The sequence below is a fragment of the Salvelinus sp. IW2-2015 genome, linkage group LG23 (assembly GCF_002910315.2).
Source record: "Salvelinus sp. IW2-2015 linkage group LG23, ASM291031v2, whole genome shotgun sequence".
Lineage (NCBI taxonomy): Eukaryota > Metazoa > Chordata > Actinopteri > Salmoniformes > Salmonidae > Salvelinus > Salvelinus sp. IW2-2015.
The window spans coordinates 47890256-47905961 of NC_036863.1; positions in this window are offsets into that span (position 1 = coordinate 47890256).

A 15706-nucleotide genomic window follows, 5' to 3' on the forward strand; every position below is an offset into this window, starting at 1 on the left:
ACAACAGGTTGGCAGGTTATTTTTTTATAAAAAATGTTTACCCCCTTTTTGTCCCCAATTTCGATCTTATCTCAGAGAGGCGAAGGTCGAGTCATGCGTCCTCCGTAACATGACCCGCCAAACCGTGCTTCTTAACACCCACCCGCTTAACCCGGAAGCCAGCCACACCAATATGTCGGAGGGAACACCGTCCAACTGACTACCGAAGTCAGTGTAACCGATGGGAAATGGCTAGCTAGTTAGCGGTGGTGCTCGCTAATAGCGTTTCAATCTTTTGTCTGGACAAAAGGAGTATGGCGTGTCACCTTTTCTGTCCAGACAGTATCAGATATGTAGTCAATGTAAGACAGGGGTGTTGTTTCAGCAGAGAGGAAGAGGCGAAGCGAGAGGGGTCACTCTCGCTAAAATCTGTCCTGAATAAGCTCAATGCGTTTCGATCAAAATAATATGCAGACCTAAATTTGTCGACTGCATTACTGCCTTGTCATTATATATGGATCTCTGGTTTCAGCCACTTGCAAATTAGAAAGAAAAGTTGGCGGGTGCATTGTTCGGATGCTGACTTCCCCTAAACCAAATTGATGTTTTTCCACAACTATATAATTACTCCTGTCTAAATGAAATCATTTAAAATACTTAGCTACACAGGATCATTACCTTCTTTTTTTTTTAAATACTGTGGATTGTTTCAAATCACAAGTGCATAGGCCTATGCAGTGGCGACCTGTCATTTAGGGCAGGTGGGGCTCAAAACAGGTGGGGCTCTGCATACAAACATTATCTTTTTTTTTGCTTTCTTGAATAAGGGAGCTCTAAAATGCAGGTGTTTAAGCCTAGCTCAGTGCTTTCTGTGGTGGTGGGGCAACCAGCGGAAAATACGGAGCGTAGGGGTTGGTAATGTTGTCTAGTTGCGCAGTGATTGGCTCAGTGTTCTGTGACTCATGGGGACTCTACGTCACAGCAAAAACTACGGGTATAACTCAAATTCAACCCCCCTGGGTGCTGCCATAGTTACATTAGAAGTACCCCTCCAAGAAGGCTCAAGGTCATTGGCACCAGATAATATTATGTCAAATCAGGTTATATCTACCGTAGCTTTGATTGGACTGATCATGTCAACATCATACTTTCAAAATCTTAGCTAGCAAGCTAGCAGTCATCATCATGAATCAAGTCAACAATCTACTGGCAAATCATTTTCAATCCTTGTCATATGAAGAGAAAGTATGAAGATAAAACGTATCGGTGCTCATTGGCCATTGGACATAACCATTACACAACAAGTTGGAAATTGCATTTTCAACAATGAGTGGTTTGGAAGGAATCAGTGGCTCACTGCAAGCCTTGCAAAGTAATCACTAGCCTGCTATTCATTGGAGTGGGTGCGTGGCCCAAATCTGTGTTTTAGAAGCACCCACCTGTAGCACGCGCTCCAGCACGTATATCTCTCTGGTCACCCCCAAAGCCAATTCCTCCTTTGGCCGCCTCTCCTTCCAGTTCTCTGCTGCCAATGACTGGAACGAACTACAAAAATCTCTGAAACTGGAAACACTTATCTCCCTCACTAGCTTTAAGCACCAGCTGTCAGAGCAGCTCACAGATTACTGCACCTGTACATAGCCCATCTATAATTTAGCCCAAACAACTACCTCCTCCTCTTTATTTATTTTGCTCCTTTGCACCACATTATTTATATTTCTACTTTGCACATTCTTCCACTGCAAATCTACCATTCCAGTGTTTTACTTGCTATATTGTATTTACTTTGCCACCATGGCCTTTTTTGCCTTTACCTCCCTTCTCACCTCATTTGCTCACATTTTATATAGACTTTTTTATACTGTATTATTGACTGTATGTTTGTTTTACTCCATGTGTAACTCTGTGTTGTTGTATGTGTCGAACTGCTTTGCTTTATCTTGGCCAGGTCGCAATTGTAAATGAGAACTTGTTCTCAACTTGCCTACCTGGTTGAATAAAGGTGAAATAAAAAATAAAAAGGGTCTCTCTTCCAAGCTTAAAAGGATAAACATTCCACATTGAACATGCTGTCAATCCAGCATGACTTTTGATGCGTTCAAAACAACTGGAAACTCAGAACTGGGAAATCTAAGACTTCAGTGAGTTCAAGACAACTGGGAAATCGTAAAAAAACGAGCTCCGACTGGGAACGGTCATCCAACTCGGAATTCCAAGTCGGGAACTCAGGCCTCTTTCTAGAGCTCTGACCTGAAGATCACTGACGTCATGATTCAACCTTGTTTTTTTTATGAGTTCCCAGTTGTCTTGAAAGCACCATAAATCCAGAGAATGTTAGACATTGATGACAAAAATTTCCCAAGAAGGACCGCCGTGGCACCTTCCTGTTTAAGTGAGCACAGCACAACAAAGTGAGTCCAAAAATGTATTGTATGCTGCTGCTTAAATGATGTAATATGCCAGGGAGATATGTATACTGTAGCTAACAAAATAATAATACTAAGTGTATGTTGCGTAGTAAGCTGTTAGTAGCCCATGTGCCTCAACCTAATAATTAGGTCCCCCTTTCCCCCCCATAATTTAGCCTACTGTTCTGACTTGGTGGTGCACATGTAGACTATAGTCTATTTTAGAGAAATGTAATCATCGAATATTGTAAGAGCTTTCATTGTCTGCTTATATACCCCCTTTATTTATCCTACGGTTCTGACTTGGTGTACAAGGAGAATACTGTAAGAAAGGCCCATATTCTGAATTCTGTCGCTGTACACTTCAAAAGTGCTGAACAAATAGTTATTGACTACGTCCATCCTAGCTCACTCATTGTCTTAATCGAAATTACAGATTGCCTCTTATCTGCTCGTTGTCCCCTTATGACATAGTTTGGAGATCTCAATTGTCAGTAGAAACCAATTCTTTTAAAGCATGTCAGCCATATCAGCTATGTTTTTATATATATATATATATGTGTGCATTTCTCTCCAGAATGTTAACACCAATAAACCCATGCGTTTAAAACATATTCTGTAAATGTCCACCTAGCAAGCCAGGCAACAACAAGCAATTTTCTAAACAATGTTTCAGGTTCGTTGCTAGCTAGCTGGTTGGCCAATTCAAATAATGACCAGAGTATAGCTGACAATTAGGGGTGTGCCGAGTAGTTGGACAAAACAAGTATTATAACGGATATGGGAAATTGTCCTGATACGATTATGATCAGTTTTTTTTTTGTTATTATCCGTGATCATTTTTCAAATCGGGTGCCAGCGCGCATCTTTCAATCACATTCAAGGTGCTATGTGTCTGTAAAGAAATGGGCAGGCTGTATGTTGATCCTGCTGCTCTGACTGGATAAAGCGACAATGTATTTCTAAATCCACTCGCTTCGCTTCGTAATTTTACCCGAAGTTGCATGTTTCGGTCTGGTCATTTCTTGATGCTGCCTTCTGTTAGCCTGCTACTATGATAAATCAAATGGGTAGGATGTTTGCTCAAGCTACAGTGCCTTCAGAAAGTATTCACACCACTTAACAAAATGTGGAAAAAGTTGTTACAGCCTGAATTTAAAATGGATTAACTTGAGATTTCTTGTCACTGGTCTACACACAATAACCCATAATGCCAGAGTGGAATTATGTTTTACAATATTTTTACAAATTAATTAAAAATGAAAAGCTGAAATGTCCTCAGGAAACTGAGGATGGATCAACAACATGACAGAATGAAAAGAAGGAAGCCTGTACAGAAAAGAAAATATTCAAAAACATGTACCCTGTTTGCAATAAGGCACTAAAGTAAAGCTGTAGCAAATAAATTTACTTTATGTCCTGAATACAAAGCATTATATTTGGGGCAAATCCAATACAACAATTCACTGAGTACCACTCTCCATATTTTCAAGTATAGTGGTGGCTGCATCATGTTGTGGGTATGCTTGTAATTGTTAAGAACTGGGGAGTTTTTCAGGATAAAAAGGAAACTGAATGGAGCCAAGCACAGGCAAAGTCGTAGAGGAAAACCTGTTTCAATCTGCTTTCCATCAGACACTTGGAGATTAATTCAATTTTCAGCCGGACAAAAACCTAAAACACAAGGCCAAATCTACACTGGAGTTGCTTACCAAGAAGACAGTGAATGTTCCTGAGTGGCCGAGTTACAATTTTAACTTGACTCTATTTAAAAAGGTCAAGACCTGAAAATGGTTGTCTAGCAATGATCAACAACCAATTTGACGGAGCTTGAAGAATTTTCAATAGAATAATGGACAAATGCTGCACAATTCAGGTGTGGAAAGCTCTTAGATAATTATGCAGAAAGATTCACAGCTGTAATCGCTACCAAAGGTGCTTCTACAAAGTATTGACTCAGGGGTAAATTATGTTTTTACCTCTTTACTTTGGTCTGGGGAAAAATGTATCCATAACTGATATAGGGGTTTACCGTCCTCCACATGGCTAACCTTTGTGTACTCGAGGAGTTAACTAGTTTGTTGTCTTCTTTTACTAAACTAGAAGTTAGTATCCTGGGTGACCTAAATTACGATTGGGAAATGCAGGCTTCAGTCAATCAAAAAAGCATGTGTAATGATCTAAACCTAACCCAGCTTGTGACTAAACCTACACGGCCCAACCCTAGAGATCCTGCAAAGTCAACTCTGATTTGATCTTAATTTAATGAATACACCAGAGAAATATGTTTCTACTGGTGTCTTCGCCCAAGACATTAGTGACCATTGCCCAGTTGTTTGTGTTAGAGATGTGTGGATACAAAAATCTAAGCCCCGTGTCATCACAAAGAGGAACATTTAAAAATTCTGTGATCTTTATTTTAGTGACCTTGATCAGATGACCTGGCCTCCACAATCACCCAACCTCAACCCAATTGAGATGGTTAGGGATGAGTTGGACCGCAGAGTGAAGGAAAAGCAGCCAACAAGTGCTCAGCATATGTGGGAACTCCTTCAAGAGTGTTGGAATATCATTCCAGGTGAAGCTGGTTGAGAAGGCCAAGAGTGTGCAAGGCTGTCATCAAGGCAAAGGTTGGCAACTTTGAAGAATCTAAAATCAAAAATATATTTTGATTTCTTTAACACTTTTTTGGCTACTACATGATTCCATGTGTTATTTCATAGTTTTGATGTCTTCACTATTATTCTACAATGTAGAAAATAGTAAAAAAATTATGAAAAACCCTTGAATGAGTAGGTGTCCAAACGTTTGACTGGTACTGTGTATAAATATCTATATATACAGTTGAAGTCAAAAGTTTACATACACTTCGGTTGGAGTCATTAAAACTAGTTTTTCAACCACTCCACAAATTTCTTGTTAACAAACTAAAGTTTTGGCAAGTCAGTTAGGACATCTACTTTGTGCATGACACAAGTAATTTTCCAACAATTGTTTACAGACAGATTATTCAACTATAATTCACTGTATCACAATTCCAGTGGGTCAGAAGTTTATATACACTAAGTTGACCGTGTCTTTAAACAGCTCGGAAAATACCAGAAAATTGGTGTCATGGCTTTAGAAGCTTCTGATAGGCTAATTGACATCATCAACTGGAGGTGTACCTGTGGATGTATTTCAAGGTCTACCTTCAAACTCAGTGTCTCTTTGCTTGACATCATGGGAAAATCAAAAGAAATCAGCCAAGACCCCAGAAAAAATAATTGTAGACCTTTACAAGTCTGGTTCATCCATGGGAGCAATTTCCAAATGCCTGAAGGTACCACGTTCATCTGTTCAAACAATAGTACGCAAGTATAAACAACATGGGACCACGCAGCCGTCATACCGCTCAGGAAGGAGACGTGTTCTATCTCCTAGAGATGAACGCACTTTGGTGCGAAAAGTGCAAATCAATCCCAGAACAACAGCAAAGGACTTTGTGAAGATGCTGGAGGAAACAGGTACAAAAGTATCTATATCCACAGTAAAACAGAGTTCTATACTCGACATAACCTGAAAGGCCGCTCAGCAAGGAAGAAGCCACTGCTCCAAAACCGCCATAAAAAAAGCCAGACTACGGTTTGCAACTGCACATGGGGACAAAGATCGTACTTTTTGGAGAAATGTCCTCTGGTCTGATCAAACAAAAATAGAACTGTTTGCCATAATGACCATCGTTATGTTTGAAGAAAAGGGGGATGCTTGCAAGCTGAAGAACACCATCCCAACCGTGAAGCACGGGGGTGGCAGCATTATGTTGTGGGGTGCTTTGCTGCAGGACGGACTGGTGCACTTCACAAAAATAAATGGCATCATGAGGGAGGAAAATTATGTGGATATATTGAAGCAACATCTCAAGACATCAGTCAGGAAGAGAAGCTTGGTCTCAAATGGGTCATCCAAATGGACAATGACGCCAAGAGTACTTCAAGGTATTGGAGTGGCCATCACAAAGCCCTGACCTCAATCAATCAATCAATCAATCAAGTTTTTTATATAGCCCTTCGTACATCAGCTAATATCTCGAAGTGCTGTACAGAAACCCAGCCTAAAACCCCAAACAGCAAGCAATGCAGGTTGAGAAGCACGGTGGCTAGGAAAAACTCCCTAGAAAGGCCAAAACCTAGGAAGAAACCTAGAGAGGAACCAGGCTATGGGTGGCCAGTCCTCTTCTGGCTGGGCCGGGTGGAGATTATAACAGAACTATGCCAAGATGTTCAAAATGTTCATAAGTGACAAGCATGGTCAAATAATAATCATGAAATAATTTTCAGTGGCTTTTCATAGCCGATCATTAAGAGTTGAAAACAGCAGGTCTGGGACAGGTGGCGGTTCCATAACCGCAGGCAGAACAGTTGAAACTGGGATAGCAGCAAGGCCAGGTGGACTGGGGACAGCAAGGAGTCATCCTGCCCGGTAGTCCTGACATATGGTCCTAGGGCTCAGGTCTTCCGAGAGAGAGAAAGAGAGAGAGAGGAGAGAATTAGAGAGAGCCAAGATTTTCAAAATGTTCATAAATGACAAGCATGGTCAAATAATAATCAGGAATAAATGTCAGTTGGCTTTTCATAGCCGATCATTAAGAGTTGAAAACAGCAGGTCGGAACAGGTAGGGGTTCCATAACCGCAGGCAGAACAGTTGAAACTGGAATAGCAGCAAGGCCAGGCGGACTGGGGACAGCAAGGAGTCATCATGCCGCGTAGTCCTGACGTATGGTCCTAGGGCTCAGGTCCTCCGAGAGAGAGAAAGAAAGAGGAGAGGAGAGAATTAGAGAGAGCCAAGATTTTCAAAATGTTCATAATGACAAGCATGGTCAAATAATAAATCAGGAATAAAAGTCAGTTGGCTTTTCATAGCCGATCATTAAGAGTTGAAAGCAGCAGGTCTGGGACAGGTAGGGGATCCATAACCGCAGGCAGAACAGTTGAAACTGGAACAGCAGCAAGGCCAGGTGGACTGGGGACAGCAAGGAGTCATCATGCCCGGTTTGCCGTGACGTATGGTCCTAGGGCTCAGGTTCCAGAGAAGAGAAAGAAGAGGAACGAGAGAATTAGAGAGAGCATACTTAAATTCACACAGGACACTGGATAAGACAGGAGAAGTACTCCAGGTATAACCAACTGACCCTAGCCCCCGAACACATAAACTACTGCAGCATAAATACTGGAGGCTGAGACAGGAGGGGTCAGGAGACACTGTGGCCCATCCGATGATACCCCCGGACAGGGCCAAACAGGAAGGTATAACCCCACCCACTTTGCCAAAGCACAGCCCCGCACCACTAGAGGGATAACTTCAACTACCAACTCTACATCCTGAGACAAGGCCGAGTATAGCCCACAAAGATCTCCACCACAGCACAAACCAAGGGGGGCGCCAACCCAGACAGGAAGATCACGTCAGTAACTCACACCCACTCAAGTGACGCACCCCTCCTAGGACGGCATGAAAGAGCACCAGTAAGCCAGTGACTCAGCCCTGTAATAGGGTTAGAGGCAGAGAGCCCAGTGAAGAGAGGGGAACCGGCCAGGCAGAGACGCAAGGCGGTTCGTTGCTCCAGAGCCTTTCCGTTCACCTTCACACTCCTGGGCCAGACTACACTCAATCATATGACCTACTGAAGAGATAAGTCTTCAGTAAAGACTTAAAGGTTGAGACCGAGTCTGCGTCTCTCCACATGGGTAGGCAGACCGTTCCATAAAAATGGAGATCTATAGGAGAAAGCCCTGCCTCCCGCTGTTTGCTTAGAAATTCTAGGGACAATTTAGAGGCCTGCGTCTTGTGACCGTAGCGTACGTATAGGTATGTACGGCAGAACCAAACTCGGAAAGATAGGGAGGAGCAAGCCCATGTACGCTTTATAGGTTAACAGTAAAACCTTGAAATCAGCCCTTGCCTTAACAGGAAGCCAGTGTAGGGAAGCTAGCAATATGATCAAATTTCTTGGTTCTAGTCAGGATTCTAGCAGCCGTATTTACGCTAACTGAAGTTTATTTAGTGCTTTATCCGGGTAGCCGGAAAGTAGAGCATTGCAGTAGTCTAACCTAGAAGTAACAAATGCATGGATTAATTTTCTGCATCATTTTTGGACAGAACATTTCTGATTTTGCAATGTTACGTAGATGAAAAAAGCTGTCCTTGAAACAGTCTTGATATGTTTGTCAAAAGAGAGATCAGGGTCAAGAGTAACGCCGAGGTCCTTCACAGTTTTATTTGAGACGACTGTTACAACCACAAGATTAATTGTCAGATTTAACAGAGAGATCTCTTTGTTTCTTGGGACCTAGAACAAGCATCTCTGTTTTGTCCGAGTTAAAAGTAGAAATTTTTCAGCCATTCACTTCCTTATGTCTGAAACACAGGCTTCTAGCGAGGGCAATTTTGGGGTTTCACCATGTTTCATTGAAATGTACAGCTGTGTGTCATCCGCATAGAGTGCAAGTTAACATTATGTTTCGAATAACATCCCCAGAGGTAAAACTATATAGTGAAAAATAGTGGTCTAAAACGGAACCTTGAAGGAACACGAAATGTACAGCTTGATTTGTCAGAGGGCAAACCATTCACAGAGACAAACTGATATCTTTCCGGACAGGTAAGATCTAAACCAGCAGAACTTGTCCGTGGTAGACCAATTTGGGTTTCATCTCTCCAAAGAATGTGGTGATCGATGGTGTCAAAGGCAGCACTAAGGTCTAGTAGCACGAGGACAGATGCTACTAGACCTGACGCCATTAAAAGGTCATTTACCACTCACAAGTGCGTCTCAGTGCTATGATGGGGTCTAAAACCACAGACTGAAGCATTTCGTATACATTGTTTCTTCAGGAAGGCTGTGAGTTGCTGCGCAACAGCTTTTTCAAATGTTTTTGAGAGGAATGGAAGATTCGATATAGGCCGATAGTTTTTTATATTTTCCAGGTCCAGGTTTGGCTTTTTCAAGAGAGGATTTATTCTGCCACTTTTAGTGAGTTTGGTACAACATCCGGGGATAGAGAGACGTTTATTATGTTCAACATAGGAGGGCCAAGCACAGGAAGCAGCTCTTTCAGTAGTTTAGTAAGGATAGGATCCAGTATGCAGCTTGAAGGTTTAGAGGCCATGATTATTTTCATCTTGTGTCAGAGATATAGTACTAAAAACTTAAGTGTCTCTCCCGATCCCAGACCTGGCAGAGCTGTGCAGATCGCGAGGACGCTAAGCCCTGGAGGAATACGCAGATTTAAAGAGGAGTCCGTAATTTGCTTTCTAATGATCTATGATCTTTTTCCTCAAAGAAGTTCATGAATTTATTACTGCTGAAGTGAAAGCCATCCTCTCTGGGGAATGCTGCTTTTTAGTTAGCTTTGCAACAGTATCAAAAATAAATTTTGGATTGTTCTTATTTCCTCAATTAAGTTGGAAAAGTAGGATGATCGAGCAGCAGTGAGGGCTCTTCGGTACTGCACGGTACTGTCTTTCCAAGCTAGTCGGAAGACTTCCAGTTTGTGTGGCGCCATTTCTGTTCCATTTTCTGGAAGCTTGCTTCAAAGCTCGGGTATTTTCTGTATACCAGGGAGCTAGTTCTTATGACAAATGTTTTTCGTTTTTAGGGTGCAACTGCATCTGAGGGTATTGCGCAAGGTTAAATTGAGTTCCTCAGTTAGGTGGTTAACTGATTTTTGTCCTCTGACGTCCTTGGGTAGGCAGAGAGAGTCTGGAAGGGCATCAAGGAATTTTTGTGTTGTCTGAGAATTTATAGCACGACTTTTGATGCTCCTTGGTTGGGTCTGAGCAGATTATTTGTTGTGATTGCAAACGTAATAAAATGGTGGTCCGATAGTCAGGATTATGAGGAAAAACATTAAGAAGTCTACAACATTTATTCCATGGGACAAAACTAGTGTCCAGAGTATGACTGTGGCAGTGAGTAGGTCCAGAGACATGTTGGACAAATCCCACTGAGTCGATGATGCTCCGAAAGACTTTTGGAGTGGTCTGTGGACTTCTCCATATGAATTTAAAATCACCAAAAATGTTGAATATGATCTGCTATGACTACAAAGTCTGATAGGAATTCAGGGAACTCAGTGAGGAACGCTGTATATGGCCCAGGAGGCCTGTAAACAGTAGCTATAAAAGAGATTGAGTAGGCTGCATAGATTTCATGACTAGAAGCTCAAAAGACGAAAACGTCATTTTTTTTTTTGTAACTTGAAATTTGCTATCGTAAATGTTAACAACACCTCCGCCTTTGCGGGATGCACGGGGGATATGGTCACTAGTGTAACCAGGAGTGAAGCCTCGTTTAACACAGTAATTCATCAGGCTTAAGCCATGTTTCAGTCAGGCCAATCACATCAAGATTATGATCAGTGATTAGTTCATTGACTATAACTGCCTTTGAAGTGAGGGATCTAACATTAAGTAACCCTATTTTGAGATGTGAGGTATCACGATCTCTTCAATAATGGCAGGAATGGAGGAGGTCTTTATCCTAATGAGATTGCTAAGGCGAACACCGCCATGTTTAGTTTTGCCCACCTAGGTCGAGGCACAGACACAGTCTCAATGGGGATGGCTGAGCTGACTACACTGACTGTGCTATTGGCAGACTCCACTAAGCTGGCAGGTTGGCTAACAGCCTGCTGCCTGGCCTGCACCCTATTTCATTGTGGAGCTAGAGGAGTTAGAGCGCCTATCTATGTTAGTAGATAAGATGAGAGCACCCCTCCAGCTAGGATGGAGTCCGTCACTCCTCAGCAGGTCAGGCTTGGTCCTGTTTGTGGGTGAGTCCCAGAAAGAGGGCCAATTATCTACAAATTCTATCTTTTGGGAGGGGCAGAAAACAGTTTTCAACCAGCGATTGAGTTGTGAGACTCTGCTGTAGAGCTCGTCACTCCCCCTAACTGGAGGGGCCAAGACAATTACTCGATACCGACACACTTTCTAGCTGATTTACCACGTGAAGCTATGTTGCGTTGGTGACCTCTGACTGTTTCATCCTAACATCGTTGGTGCCGACGTGGATAACAATCTCTATTACTCTCTACACTCGCCAGATTTAGCTTTAGCCAGCACCATCTTCAGATTAGCCTTAACGTCGTAGCCCTGCCCCTGGTAAACAGTGATGATCGCTGGGTGATTCGTTTTAAGTCTAATACTGCGGGTAATGGAGTCGCCAATGACTAGGGTTTTCAATTTGTCAGAGCTAATGGTGGGAGCCTTCGGCGTCTCAGACCCCGTAACGGGAGGAGTAGAGACAAGAGAAGACTCGGCCTCAGACTCCGACTCGCTACTTAATGGGAAAACCGGGTTGAAAGTTTGTCGCTAGATGGCCGACACCAGTTGAGCATTCCAACAGCATTTCCCTCCAGAAGCCATGAGAAAGTTGTCCGGCTGCGGGGACTGTGCGGGGGGGATTTATACTAACGTTACTATCTGTACTTACTGGTGGCACAGACGCTGTTTCATCCTTTCCTACACTGAAATTACCCTTGCCTAACGATTGCGTCTGAAGCTGGGCTTGCAGCACAGCTATCCTCGCCATAAGGCGATCGTTCTCCTGTATATTATGAGTACAGCGACTGCAATTAAAAGACATCATGTTAATGTTACTACTTAGCTTCGGCTGTTGAAGGTGCTGACGAACCATGTCCAGATAAAGCGTCCGGAGTGAAAAAGTTGAATGAGGGAAAAAAGTTGTGATGGAAAAACTAAAAATATAAACGGTAATTAAAAAGAAGAAAAAACGTAAAGTTGTCAGCTAGCAAAGTAAAGTTGGCAACAAAACGCACAGCAACAAAATGCACAGCAACACCTCTGCAAATTCAAGAGGAAGTCCCATATCCCATAGAAAATTTGTGGGCAGAACTGAAAAAGCGTATGCGAGCAAAGAGGCCTACAAACCTGACTCAGTTACACCAGCTCTGTTGGGAGGAATGGGCCTGTAACGCTCGTCGTAATCCTCCTCGTCTGAGGAGTAGCAAGGATCAGACCAAAGCGCAGCGTGGTTTGAATACATACTTTAATATTTAAATGAAGACGAAAAACACTTAACAAAATACAAAACAATAAACGACGTGAACAAATGAACAAAAACAGTACCGTGTGGCGAACAAACACAGACACGGCAACAATCACCCACAAACAAACAGTGAAAACAGTCAACCTTAATATGGTTCCCAATCAGAGACAATGACAAACACCTGCCTCGGATTGAGAACCATATTAGGCCAAACAATAAACCCAACATAGAAACACATAACATAGAATGCCCACCCAGCTCACGTCCTGACCAACTAAACAAAGGAAATAAGGTCAGGAACGTGACAGGGCCAAAATGCACCCAACTTTTGTGGGAAGCTTGTGGACGGCTACCCGAAACGTTTGACCCAAGTTAAACAATTTAATGGCAATGCTACCAAATACTAATTGAGTGTATGTAAACTTCTGACCCACTGGGAATGTGATGAAAGAAATTAAAGCTGAAATAAATCACTCTACTATTATTCTGACATTTTACATTATTAAAATAAAGTGGTGATCCTAAGACAGGACATTTCTACTAGGATTAAATGTCAGGAATTGTGAAAAACTGAGTTTAAATGTATTTGGCTAAGGTGTATGTAAACTTCCGACTTATATATATATAAAAAATGAGATAAGATCACGTTATTATGAAATAATTCAATCACTCATAATGAAATAGTCCATTATCTTGTTATTATCAGAAAGATAACGTTATTATGAGAAAGATATCGTTATTCTGAAATCATCCAGTTGTACATTATTTAGCAAAATAGCATTTATTATCCTGAAACGTTAGCATAGGCTACTTGGTAAGCTTGGCTTCGTCTCATGCACAGGTTCATATTATGGATGGTTAGCTTGAGTTTATCAACTTTTATTTTGTCCTTGGTTCGAGGCATTTGGAGATATTAGTGTCATTGAGCAATATACAGTAGATGGTGTTGTCATTAGTTTACATACATTGCGGTGAAATGTGAGTTATCAATTGCTCTACAGCAGATGGAAAAACAATCGGACCTCCTTAACATAGCATTATTGCTTCTTGATCAACTGGGCGGACATGGACAAATTAATGGATACAAACTAATGCATCTTAAATGCATCCGAACGGGTTATGTGGTGACCCAAAACACAGTCAGGCATTTACTTCTAGACCCCCATGGGACTGTGCATTTTGTCAGAAGTCTCTTGGAAGGAGATCATCTAGCTACCTTACCTTCACCACTAAGAGGACATGGAGGAACAGTTTAGGTAAGTGTCCTTTTTGTCTTGTAATTTCACATTTGGAAGGTGAAACAATTAGCTAACATTATTATATCATTTCTAGCACAACAACTAACTTTATCTGAATGATGCACTGAAATTAACTACTCTCGAGGGGATCACTATTGTAGCTAGCTGTGGCTATTCTCAAGAACAAGCAAGCCTCTATCTAAGAAGCATGTCCGACTGACTGATGAGCGCTGATTTAATCAAAAGCGCATTACAGGCTGAGCACACCACTCGCGTCGCGTGCGCGAGCGTTGCAAAATACATTTTGAAATCTATGTTATACAATTATTGCACCAACGAGCGTCTGCGTTGCCAAGGGCTAAAATAGAAATCAGTTCTATTTCTGACGCAGATTGCGCTGCAAGTCCTGCCTCTCCCATCTCCTCATTGGTTTATAGAAGCAGGTACCCACGTGCCATCTCCTCATTGGTTATACCCACATGGGTGACTGAAAGACAAACGAGGTCAGTGGCGGTAATGCACCTAATTAATGAAAGTTGCCAATCGCAATATAAAGTCAAGAGAAGAAAAAGCCTGGAAGGAAGAGAGATGACTAGAAACGATTCGGTTGACGATTCAATGTTTATATCCTAGGACAAATTAGCTAGCAACAGCAAGCTAACTAGCTAAATTGCCATAAATGTTTAATGCTTTTCGACCTGTCCCCAAATTAATATAATTGGTTCAGAGTATGTTTTGAAATTTTAACCTGTGTGTCGTGATCGCGTTTCGTGTGGGGGGACAAAATAAATGTATGCACGATGGCGCACACACGCAGCCAGTTTGGGTTCCGTGTTACAGTGACTTGGAAATACAACGACATTACAAAGGGATCCTGAGTGGCGCTGCGGTCTAAGACACTGCATCGGCAGTGATAGAGGCATCACTACAGACCCGGGTTCGATCCCGGGCTGTATCACAACCGGCCGTGATCGTGAGTCCCATAGGGCGGCGCACTACTGGCCCAGCGTCGTCTGGGTTAGGCCGTCATTGAAAATAATTCTTAACTGACTAATTCTTAACTGACTTGCCTCGTTAAATACATAAAATAAACATTTTAAAGGGAGTCTAAAAATGTGTAGAAAAACCTTTAGTCATCATTTTAATGTCACCAGATTGACTTCAGATGCAGTATAACGTTAGCTAGCTAACATTGGGGGGAGACCAACACGGATTTCCAACTCGGATTTTAGCTAGCTACCGTTAGCATTGCTAGCTATTTTGGGCTAACTTTTTTAGCTATTGACAACATTCCCATCCATTTGACAACATGTTAATGATGGGAAAGTTGTTTCCTACTAAACATCTGCTTACTCCAGCAATATCTTATTTCCAAGTCACTATAGTGTTATTTAGACATAAATGTCGTTAGCCTCCATCTATCACGACTTTTGGGCACCAGTATGGCGCCTTCTTCTTCTTCGAGGTTTAACGATGGTTGGCATCCAATAAATGTTGCATTACCGCCATCTACTAGACTGGAGTATAACTCCCTTATACTTTGCTTAATATATATATATATATTTTTTTTTTAAGCAAAGGGAGTTATACTCCAGTCTAGTAGATGGCGGTAATGCAACATTTATTGGATGCCAACCACTGTATATATATATATATAATAATAATAATAATACAAATAACAAATACCCTACCATCTAACACTATACTCACAAAAAATAACAATAAATACCATACTCCACTATTTGAATCTATTTAGTTCTACTTCAGGCCAACAGCCTGAAAGGATGGGACACCACCACTTAACACACCCTGTAACTATTCTGATGTCTCACACACCCAAATACCTCTTTGCAGCTACCACCACAACCTCTATTTTCCACGACTTACGTTCCATCCCTGCAGTACAGTTGATAACCATTACTATAAATGCCAAAAGTCCAATCTTACTGAAACATATATCACTTGTACTGGTACAGATCTACTACTCACACCCCTCCTCTCAGAAACCCTCCCCCTTGACCAATCTTCT